Source organism: Myotis daubentonii, chromosome 7 (genome assembly GCF_963259705.1).
Source record: "Myotis daubentonii chromosome 7, mMyoDau2.1, whole genome shotgun sequence".
Lineage (NCBI taxonomy): Eukaryota > Metazoa > Chordata > Mammalia > Chiroptera > Vespertilionidae > Myotis > Myotis daubentonii.
The window spans coordinates 65,376,887-65,387,463 of NC_081846.1; positions in this window are offsets into that span (position 1 = coordinate 65,376,887).

Consider the following 10,577-nt stretch of genomic DNA (forward strand, 5'->3'; position numbering starts at 1 on the left):
CGGAAGACCAAGAATTTGAGACCACAAGAGTCAGACCTAAGGGCTCACTCTAAGACTGCTCCTTGAAGTGAGCTCTCTGAACCAGCCGTAGAGAACTTGTTAGAAATGTGGGATCTGGAGTCCCACCCCAGACCAATGGGAGCAGAATCTGCATTAGAACAGATTTACCTGTATATCAAAGTCTGAGAAATAGCAGGATTCACCCCATCATTTCTCATTTGTTCATTCATTTATTTAACAAGTATATTGAATACGCTACAGCAGGCTCTGTTCTAGGTATGAGGACATAGTGGTAAAAAAGCAGAGAAGTTCCCAGTTCTCTTGAAGTTTATATCCTAGTGGGGGAGACAGATATAAATAAGTTTAAAACAAGAGATTTCAGGAAGTGGTAACTGCTTCAAGAAATAAGAGCATTATGGATTAGGAAACGACCAGGGTTGGGGGTGAGATGCAATGGTCTGTCCGAATAGAGGCCTGCACAGTGAGAGATTGAGGCCACAAGAGCGTCTGGTGGGCACAGTCCAGGCAGATGACACATCTAGAGCAAAGGCCATGAAGTGTGTGAGCTGGGGAACAGAAAGAAAGAAGGCCAGTGTGGCTAAAACTTAGTAAATTAGGAAACTCAGAGGTCAGAGGTGGGGAAGGGCCAGATTATACGCACTAATGGTGCTCAGACTTAGTGTGCACCAGAATCACGTGGAATAGGGCTTGTTAAACACAGATTCCTGGGTCCCATCTCCAGAGCTTCTGATTCTGAGGTGGGGCCCACGAATTTGCATTTCTGACAAGTTCCCGGTGATGCTAATGTTGCTGGTCCAGGGACCACACTTTGAGGAGCACTGGCGTAGAATCCTGTTGGGCCTTGGATGGAGTTCAGTTATAGTCTACGAGTGATGAAATGCCATTGGAGGGTTTTAACCAGGGGAGTTACATGATCTGATTTTCATTTTCCTCTGTTATTACCAGAAGAGCAGGCCTTTCCAGTCATCCATCATCACCTGCACATGCATCCCTTTCCTGCATTGCTCAACACCTGATTTGACCTAATTTCCATTTGACCTCCATTTCCTCCCAAACATTCCCATTGTGTCTTCTGGAATCTCCCCCTGTCCGTCCCCCCTCTGCTCTGATCTAAAATTCTTAGGCATCCTCAGCCTATAACAACCTTCCCTGCTCCTCCTTGCCTTAGAGCCTGGCTGGTCCCAAGAATACTGTGTTCCTGCAGCTCTTTCTGGCACAGCCTGTTTGATCTTTTAAAGTTCATGAACTTCAAGGCCAGGAGGTAGTGCTGGTGCTTGCTTGTTCTCCACTTTGCTCCCAGGCTGTAATTCCTCTTTCCTCTTACAAAGCTCCTGCGTCTCAGGGTCCTGCTGCCTGACTCCGCACTAGATCACGTGTCCTCATTCACTGAGGGCTATACCCCGGATCTCCATCTTCCTCTCTGCATTACCCCTTTTGTCAATCTCAGTGAAGTTAACCACACAGATGTCCCAGCTTCCTTGACCTTCTCAGTTTCCTTGACCTTCTCATTACTCATGACCTCTTCTTCCTCCATTTTACCTCAAGGTCATCATTTGAACCTTGTCACCACCAGAAACTGTCAGTTCTCTGCAAGTCCAAATGACACTGACTTCCACAGCTTCTTTTCAATGCACTTGCTCAAGTGTCTACTGCAATGATCCTTCAACTCTGTGGAGATCTCTTTTCTATTGGCTCCATCACTTTTACTATCTATCAGTCACTCCAGTGTCCACTCTTTTGTGCAACTTAGGGTTCATGGTCCATCACAGTATACACTCCCTTCAAACACTCTCATCCTCAGAATCCCCTCATCTTCCCAGTATAGAAGCTACAAAACACTAAATGGATCCAACCATCCATTTCCCCATTCCTTCATTCAAGCAACTTAATGTTGCTATGGAACACCACACAAGTAGACTGTTTTTCACTCTAAGTTCATGATCACAGACCTCAAAGGAGTATTCAAGATTGCTAGGCAATATTACTGTGTTTTTCTGGGAAACCAGCATTCATATTTCTGGAGGCCGCTTTTCATATATTTTTAATCTTTAAAACTCCCACAACCCTTCCTGCTTCTTACTCTCAGCTGATGAACAATCTCATATTTCAGTGAGAAAAGAGAAGCTATCAAATGTGAACTTCCTCATTTTCCCACGTTAAATCTACACATCTACACTTGTTGTCCTCTTCTCCTGACCTCTGCTCAGATGTGTCTGTGCCCATCAAAGGCCACTGGTACTCTGAGGGACTCTCCATGTTCATTCAGTCATCTGCCATCAGCATCTCCCTCTCTATTGGATAATTCCCATTGGCACACACACAGGCATTAGTATCTCCCATCTGTTTCTTGTGTAATTTATATCTGTACTTCTAAATAATACAGCTATTTTTAGCTTCTTCAATTTGAGACACTTTTAATTGCTTTCCTGCACTCTCCTCATGCATATTTCTCCTCCTTCTACCCTCCCAATGTAGTTATATAATCACTTTTGGCTAAATCAATGTTCAGTGTTTGCATTACTCTGATTTAAGTACTCATAACTGAACCATATAAGATGTTATTCTTTTATGGGTCAACTTTGTTTTTCTTGGGGTTACTGATTATTTAACTTTTTTGTTGCTTAGTTTTTAAAGTATGTATTACTAAGTTTTTACCAAACTTTCCAGTCAAATTGCAAAGCCCCTCTCATGAGTTATAGGTAACCAACCAAGATGACTTTTCACTCCTGAGTCTGTCAACGTGGCTTTTGTGGCTAAAGCATGGCTTAGTTGGGGGTGTCCACCTCTATGTTTGCACGTGATCTCTCCAGCATGGTGGGCATACATAGCTGGACTCCTCACACTGCAGCTCAGGACTCCAAGAATGAGTGTTCCAGCGAAGGTGGAAGCTGTGTGGCCTTTTAGGACCTTGATTGGGAAGTCACATCGTGTCTCCATATGGTAATTGTTGAAGTAGTCAGAAGCTCACCCAGATTCAAAGGGAGGGGCCATAACCTCACCTCTCAAAGAATATTTGTGGCTATATTTTAAAATTGCTATAGAGACACATATACTTACACTTGCATCTGAGTAGAATGTCTTTGGAGAGAATCACAAGAAACTGGTAAGAGGAGAAACTGGGTGACAAAAGTAGAAAGACACGAACTTTGCCCTATAAGCCGTTTTGTACCTTTTGGATTTTGCATCATGTGCTTGAACTACCTTTTTTAAAAAAATTAAATATTTGTGACCACATCACAGCTGAGCCTGGAGTTACACCAGCCCATGGAGGCCAGGACAGCTCCCAGGGTCCTCTAGACCAGCTGCTCAGCAGGACTTCCTGTGATGATGATAGTCTGTATCTGCACTGTCACTGGCCACATGTCACTATTAGAAGTGAAATTAAATTTAAACTTAATTCTTTAATCATAGTAGCCACATTTCAAGTCCTAAGTACTATGCATGGCTGGTAGCAACATATTAGCTAGCACAGCTCTGGAACATGGGAGGAGCTCGCCCAGATGGGATGACTTGTAGAGCATGGGATTCCTTGGGCCTCCAAACATTTTTACTCATATACACACATATACTTCCTAAAACAACTTTAAAGCAATACTTACCCCCTTGAAAACATTAAAGTTGACATCTAAATGCTTCATCCTTAGTTTAAAAGTTTGTTTTTGTAGGAGTCATAAAAGATTAAACACTTCTTAAGATGAGAAATAACTATAATTAGAATAAATATTTCATGAGATGGGTTGATAAGATAGGTTTAATTACTGAATAATGCAGACTGAATCTGAATGAAATCCTGTAAAAATTTTAGCATCACTAACCTACCCTGCTTCAGCTGTTCTAAATTTAGAGCATCTCCACGTGGGCTGCCTTCACCCTTAATGGAAATCTGTACAAGACAAGGAAAGGCAGGAAGCCCTACGGGCCAAAGATGCCTTGATGAATCATTAAAGAAGCTCCCCAGAAACCAATATATCAATCTCCCCTTTTTTTGCTCGAGGAGGTTTTTATACCCCCAGAGGAAAGCCCCATGGTAAGATTACGATGGGTGAGGGGCACACAGAAATTTTCATAAGATGATTTTAGAAATTTATCCTTGAAGTTAAGACTCTGGAAGCCGATTCTCTTTAGATTATTCATGGACATTAACCCCCTTGAAAAGTCGGTATACCTTTAAGTGTACTTGAACCCCTGTTTGGAGACAGCCGCCATAGGAAGATGGACACTGGGCTTGGCAACCAGTTAGTTACCTGCTGCTGCTGGGAAAGTTTCCATTGAAACCTGCCAAGGAGTAAACAGGAGGACAGTTTGCTGGGGCCTCTGGAACTGAGGCAGGGTGGCCCTGTCAGTATCACTGTCACTGGCCTCTGGCCTGCTCTCCAAGGCTGGTCACTAAGGTGGGACTACTGCCTGGGTTTCTTCACCGAGGCTCACTTCTCTTGTCTAGAATTTTTAAGCCTGTCCTGAGTGGGAAGGGCCAAACACAGGGTTACTTTCTTCTAGGACTTTGGAACATTCTGCAAGACAAGATTCCCTTTTCCTAGTTGAATCTACTCTATCACTTCCCTCCTTTTCATCACCCCACTCCCCTTACGTCTAATTTCTTCGAATGGAACATATAGTAGAGATGGGCTTGGAGAATCACAGTTCACTGGATCAGGGGGAGCAGGGCTGAGAGGGGGTGACCCATATGTCAGAGTGGACAGCAGCCTAAGTAACTACGAGCTGGTTAGACTAGGGTCCTCCTCTAGAAGGCGCTGTTATGTTGACCTGGGGGTGCTCATGAGGTGAAGATTGCACGCAGCCACAATTAGTCTTCAAAGTCTCTGAAATCAGCCTCTGGCTGTATCTTGCAGGGTGTGTTTATGTGCCGCATCGGAGACCAATACACCGTCGCTCAAAAGGGCCAATGTGGAACCTGGTTTTTCTTTTGGCCAACTCAGGATAAACTAGTGTTGCTTTGGTCAAATACTAGATGTATAGTTGCCTTGCAGCTAAGAGCTATATTGTTCAAAAAGTGTATCTTTAAAAATCCAGGAATCATACTTAGTATGTGGGGTCTCATGCTGTGAGAGGCAGGAGCTGAGACCCCAAGCGAGGGCAGAACAGAGATGAGGGCCGTCTCTCATGTCTCCCTCCCCCGGGCAAATGACCCCTAATGGACTCACGGGCAGAAGCACAGAGAACATTTAAATGACCATTTAAAAACCTCCCCCTGCCCCTCTCTCTCGGCCCAGCAATTTGCAGGTGAATTTTTAAAGTGTGCATCTGCGTACGATGCAGCTCTACTGTATTCCCTCACCTTCTCAGGAAGGTAGCAGGTATTTATGAATTGCTGCCCATACCAGGCACTGAGCTAAGCAGTTCGTGCGCATCTTCAGACAGGGGTTAGCACGTAAGCCTCTCAACCTCATCCTACCCCCCATGTAAAAACGCTGCCTCTGTTTACTTGCAGCCAGAAAAGATATGAATGGCAAAGGGGCTGGATGGCATTTGGCCCACTTCCTCACACGGGAGAGCCCAGAGAGTGCCAGGAAGCAAAAGTGGCAAAAGTGGCGGCAATTAAACACCCAATAATCAAATGAGTGTCTGAGTGGAGCCTGTCCCAGGGGAAAGAAAAGGGGCCCCAGAGAGACACAGCAGCTGAACAAGTCAAATTGAAAATGAAGGTGATGAGTTAAGTCTGGGAAAATGAAGGTACTTCGTTTGCCACAAGGAATGCCATTTTGATGTTCTTCAGCGAAAGAAGCTCAAGCCAGCAATGTATTTTCTCTAATTTGCTGCCTTTGGGTGACATCTACAATATCTACAGCATGTTATCCATTTTTCTTTAATTTTCGTTATAAAGAAAAGCCATCGCCTACTATGAACATGGTTGACTTAATAGCGTTAAGACATGTCTCTGTTTATTTCATCATGTTAATCTTGGTGGCACATGCTCATCTCTTCCTGGAAATTGATTCCATATTAACATTGTCACAAGATAGTACACACACTGCGGATTTTGCTCCCGCATCACACTCCCTTTTTTAGTCTTATAATGTTCTTTTCCCAAGAGGCCATGTGGAAGATGTACCGAGGCAAGCTCTCAGTGGGTCCCCGTTAGTCAACTACCTACATAGCCCATCTCACCCTGCAGATGCCAGAGAGGAAACAAGGACAAACCAGCCAAATTGTGAGAGGCTGTTCTGTCAGCAGCTGGCGACGCCAGCTCCTCAAGGGAATTGTGTTTCTGGTCCAATGCTGCCAATGACCGCCTTCTGGTATTTTCAGTGAGAGCTGACTGATGCTAAATTACTGCTGTCACTGTATTTTATTTGAAGTAGCCATTACCAAACTAGCAGGGTGTTATTTATCCAAGAAGAAAAAGGCTGGTTGTTCCCTCTTTAACTCAGACCCAGCCCTCCTGCGTCTCTCTCGGCATCAGGACACGTTTGTTCGTATCCATTTGAGCACTGTCCACCCTGGAATTATTAGCTGCCTCAGGCACTCTCCACTCATGCTTAGCCAGAGGCTGACTGTCTTTTAAATGTATCCCCAAGCCCAGGCTCACAAGTCTGCATGCATTGCACCTCCATCAGATGCCCTTCCACTCCTCCTCTTCCTTCAAGACCTAGTTCTAGGTCCCTTGACAACAACCAAACATTCTCTCCCTTCCCCAATGCCCACATCTTTCTCTGAAGTCCAAGCCCTTTCATAAGGCCTTCCAAGCTGCCCAGTGCCATGGCACCTATTCCTGCCTTTCCGTTACTATAGTTCTATGGACAAGTCTTAGCTTCCCAACCAGACAGGCCTTCACCCTCTTCAGAGCACAGCCTCTGGATTATTTATGTTGGTATTTCCCTCACCTGCCTCACAACCAGGTTTGGTCCTGAAACCTGCAAGCGAAGGGCTCCATCAGTGGTAAAGCTGCATTGCATGTGCAGTACTCAGTACTCAGCCTGGAGCCCGAGGGAGAAACCCCGGCCTCAAACATGCAAACGGGTAAGGGGGGGTGGGAGGGAGGCGCGTCATGGCCTCCCCCGGGTTCTTGCTCAGCCTCCCCTGTTCCACTCTAGAACCATCAGATCCTTTGGTTGTGCAGGCCAAGGTGGCCCTTGGGGTCCCACAATTCAACCACGACAGCATTGGATTGGAGAGAAATGGGGTGAGGGCCAAAGATAGGGTACCCTCAGAGCTGATGGTCCAGCAGGGGAGAGACAGGATGGCCACAAAACTCCCTTGAAAATGGAAATCTTTTCAGAAAGTAAACAATCATGAGCACAAGGGCATGGTTAGGAAGAAAATAAGTCTCACAGAGCCGAGTGAAAGGGAGAGGAAGTAGGGCAAGAGTCAGGAGGGAGGAGGGGCACCTGAGCCCAGGAAGACACATGGGCGGTGAGAGGGACAGGAAGGGAGGGAAGAAAGCACATTCTGCAGGGCAGGAAACGACAGACCCAATGTAGGAAGTCTTGTTTTTGCAAGTAATTATCTTGGAGTTCATTAAGCAACTTCCTGCATGTGGCTGGAAGGGCAGTGGGTGTTCTTTCTAGCAAGCTGATGGTCTTGCTTCATCTTGGTTTAGAAGGTGAAAGGGCACATGGGAGGAGCCCAGGGTGGTGGCATTTTGAGCCAAGTCCCTTGAGCTATAGGCCCAAGACGAGGCTGACAGGCCCCTCAGCTAGGGGGTGAACGGAACTGCCTGCAGGAACAGGACCAGAGCTGCTTCCTAGGGAGCCGAGCCCGGGCAGTGGGCACAGAACAGGGCCTCCCAGCTCTCTCAAATGCGAAGGGGAGCACCACTCCTCAGCCAGCTGGAGTCCCCACTGCCATCCTGCCCATTTCTCTCCAGGGGCAGTCAGCCAGAGGTCAAGTAATGAGCTGTGTGGGAGGAGGGGATTTCTTCCTCCGGCCTTCTGTGCTCATCTTTGGAAACACTGACCTGTTTGTTCTTCAGGGTCCTCCCTCAGCAGATTTGAAAAGGAGCGGTGGTTCCCACAACCTCTAGTAACCGGGATCCTGGGCCAACATACCGGACCTCAGGTCCCTGCCGTCGGTTCTAAACCTCTCATGTTGCCCGGCAGTGTCCATCAGAACGTCCCTATCCTGTGCTCCAGTCTGTTTCCTAATAGATGGGAAATGTTTCATGTGATAAGTCAACTAGAAAAAGTGTTATAGAAAACCGGCTGTGTTCATAGATTCTTATTCTCAACTCTCTTAGGCAGAGGTTTTGGTTGCCCAGAGCAGGAAGTGATCCTAGGCATTTAAGCAGAAAAGTCACTTACTGAGAGCATAGGCAGTGGCTCAGAGCCTGGGCAGAGGTGACTCCAGAATGTCTCTCTGTCGCTGCCTCTGGTGACTGGACTTGGCACTGCTCCCTTGGACTTGACTTGGCCACAGCACCTGTGATCATCCCCACAGAGATGGAGTAGCCTGGGTCTGTGTGCTGCTTCTTCAAGACAGACAGACACTCCTGGGCTGCAGCCTTGGGGTGGAGCACCAGGTCCCGTGTCTCTTGCCAGCTTTCTGGAGGTGGGGAAAGGACCATCCATAAATTTCAATTCTGCAGTGGAAAGTAGAGTCTTCTTTCCTCTTTTAGGATTCCTCGTAAATAAGAAGAAAAGTTACCCACTAGAATAATATTGTAAATATTCACAAGGAACTCCCAGGACAACTCCTTCATCAAAGAGTGCCTCTCCTGGGGATTCCAGGTACATGACGGATGGGTGGGGAGACTTGCCTAATGTCAAAGACAGAAGTCCCACCCGTCAAAGCTCAGTTCCTCTGAGTACAGATCCAAGTGCTGTTGACTGCGCTGGCCTCGTGAAGTGGACATTGCTGATGTTCAACCAATATTTGCTAAAATGAATGAGTGAATTGTTGGGTCTTTCACTAGGCAATCACCTGCCCCAAATACATCATGAAAAGAGGCAGGATCAAATTATCGACAAATAACCTCTGAGGTTCTGGGTAAGTTATTTAATCTCTCTAACTCTCAGTCTCCTTATCTTGTAAAATAAGAAGGTTGGCTGATCTCTAAGAACTTCCCTTTGAGTGAACTGCAAAAAGAGTGTTGGTCACACATAAGACAATTGGAAATTTGAACACCGGTTAGCCAACTTGATGACATTAAGGAATCACTGCTAATTTACTTTTTAGGGTTGCTTACTCCATCTCCCACCCTCAGCTGAGTTGATGAGAGCCCACAGTATCGTGTCCTTCTCCATGATGTTCAATATAATGGGAAACTCTTGCTTAACGTCTTTCTTCCCCACTAGCTTTTAAGCTTACAGAGGGTGGAGCCATTGCTCCACACCACCCCAAACACCTGTCACCATGCCTGGCACGTACTGGTGATTAGTAAGTCAGTATTGGTTGGCTGCCTGTCAGGTGTAGCCGCTGCTGGGGCCTCCTAAGAAGGCGGCCTCAAGTAGCCCTCAAAGCCCTATTTAGACTCTTAAATGTGGAACTTCACACCCACCATGTTCCCGCTCCAGGGGTGTGGACGAATCAGAGTCCACTGGGACCCTGGGAGTGATGTTGCTGACAGAGAGAAATGGCTTATTGGGATTCAGAACGTTCCCCTCACAAACACACTTGTTTCTTACTGTGTTCTAATGCGTTGTGTAGGACTCAGAGATACAGACGGCTGACTTGAAACAGAAAGCGAGACTGAGAGGGGAGGCTGGAGCCATCTCTGTCCACCCACAGAGGCACCAGGGGACAGTGTCCTCATCCTCCTGCTTCCTCAGCAATAAGTAGAAGCCCGTCAAGTCCTCTAGTCAGTGCTTCCTCCTGGGCTGCAGGGAGAGATGGGGGCTGGGGGGCAGAGCCAAGCTGTGATGCCCAGGCGTGGGGACCACTTGAAGCGCCGTGGGTGGCACCCGCTGGTCCCTCTCCCTCCCTGACACGAGGAGGTGGGACCTGGGGCAGGAGTGGTGTGTGCACCCTCCCCTCCGCAGGAGGCTGTCAGGGTGTGTGAGCCTCATCCCCACTCAGGGCGTGAGGACAGCCACTTCTCTCCAGAGTCAGCACAACCCCTGGGAACTCATCACCACATCTCCCTCTGGAAAAGCGTGGAGTCACGTTCTCCTGCGTCAGATGTAGACTGAGCGGGACTGTCCTGTCAGGGCATGGGTCGCTGACAGGGTGGGGGTGGGCGTGAGGGTTGGGGTGGGGCAGCCAGCCCAGGGCCAAGAGAGCCCAGCGGCAGCTCCCTGGACCCAGCCAGGTGCTGAGGCGTCATGGCCTCTGGCGGGTGGGCCTGGCCGCAGGGACTCTGGGAGCCTGCCAGATTGGAAAAGGGGACGGCCAGAGGGGGGCAAACGTGGAGACCATGCGTTCACGGTGCAGGGGCGGCGAGATTCAGCCAGCCTGTGCCTGAGTCAGGCCGAGTGGCTGAGAGCTCCTCTCCGCTCCGAGGCTCACTGTCCGTGGTGACATGGTCTCACTGTGGACCCAAAACCAAGCATATACTGCTCGCAGACGGCTCTGGATTCAAGAGGCAACTTGTGCAATTATTACCTAGGGGCTGAGCCCAGGCCTGCCCTCTGTCCCTGCCACCTCACCGCGCTGCCTTCCCA